Genomic DNA, 1680 nt, shown 5'->3' with positions numbered 1-1680 from the left:
CCAAGGCTGTAATGTGTAGGTTGCAAACATTCACGACTCGTAAAGTCCCTGGTGCAGGAAGATTTTTTAAGGAAAAAAATGCATACATTTGATTTGGGGAACACAATGCCTTTATCATAGTGTTATTTTTGTTTCAGTGCCAATAACTACAATATTTTTCCAGCGAGATACTGATGTTTTGTCTTTTTTTCCCCACTTGCTCGAATGAGTCAGAGACTTTTAAAAGCAAAGGTAATTAAATAAACTGTCCTTGTAAAAGCACTCAAGGCTTAAGGAGGTTTGACTGTTCCAGTTTATGTTAAAGAGGAGAATTATATTTTTAAGATAATAACATGTTTCTTTTGATAAAGCAAAGATTCACAAACTCAGGTGCAGTTTCAGACTGGTCTGCTAAGCTGGCTGCTGCCTTTGATTAGCTTGTGCTAATGACTCTTCTACTCCCACAGAAGTGGGAGAAGTGAGTCCTGCAGAATCCTAGTGAAGGAAGAGCAGACCTGTTCAGTTGGTCGGTCACCTTTCATTTGTAACTCAACATTGCCTTAATCCGGAAGGCCGTGAGTGAAGACTATGTTACTCATTAATGGTTAAGAAAGATCATACAGGAGGCACTGGGAAACATCAAATAAAGTTGTAGAGCTACTTGCAATGCATTATTTTAACTCCGAGTGTCTCAATAACTTGTATTCAACTAATATTCATTGATTGCTCCTTCTTTGTGTCCTTCACTGGTTCCTTCACATCTTTCAGACCTCTACACTTTCCAGGGCCAGGACCCGTCTGCATTCTCTCCATCTGGATTCACTGTTATCCTAACTTATCAAGTACCATCTGGAAGGTGATGACTTCCAATGTTAAATTCTCAGCCCAACCTCTCCCCCAAACTCCAAACTCATTTCTAATGGTCTTCTTGACATTTCCTCTTGATGTCTAATAGACTTTTTAAACTCATATCCAAAGTAGACTGATCCTCCAATCACCATCCTTTCATCTTCCATCAGCCTACCCTTTCTGTATCTTAATAAAAATCTGGCTTTCCAGTTGCTTAGGCTAAAGAACTTTGAGTCATCTTTGACTCCCCTTTATCTCAATATTAACATCTAAGCCATCCACATCAAATCCTATTGGCTCCATCTCCAAAATATATCTGATAGCCAATCATTTCTTGCCATGTGTATCTCTATCATCCTGACCAAGACACTGTCCTCCTAATATCCCTGTTTTTCTCAATATGGCAGTCAGAATGATTTCTTTCAATGACATTTAAAAGAGTTTATGTTCTTCTACTCAAAACCCTTCAGTGATTTCCCTATCACTTAGAACACAAGTCAAAATTCTTACAGTGGCCTGCCGCACTCCCTGTGAACCCTCCCCCTCCCCCACCAATGTCCTTTTACCACTCCCACTCTGGCTCACTCACTCCAGCTACATTGATCTCTCCACTAGTTGTTGAGCATACCTTAGTGAGAGGCACAACTCTCACTAAGAGAGTGTATTAAAACATGAATTTCTGGACCTCACCTCCAGAGTTCATAATTCATCAGGGCTCAGTGGTTGGGATGTGACCAGTAACTGGCAATACTAAAAGATTTCAAGTGCCATTGTAGCTGACATTTCAGGGATCCCACCTTATGGATCATTGGTTAGGTATGCTGATAAATCAGATATCTGGGTGGGTGGGTG

This window comes from Pteropus vampyrus, unplaced genomic scaffold, assembly GCF_000151845.1.
Source record: "Pteropus vampyrus isolate Shadow unplaced genomic scaffold, Pvam_2.0 Scaffold182, whole genome shotgun sequence".
Classification (NCBI taxonomy): Eukaryota; Metazoa; Chordata; class Mammalia; order Chiroptera; family Pteropodidae; genus Pteropus; species Pteropus vampyrus.
The sequence above is the reverse complement of the archived record's forward strand: the minus strand, read 5'-3'. Positions refer to the sequence as shown.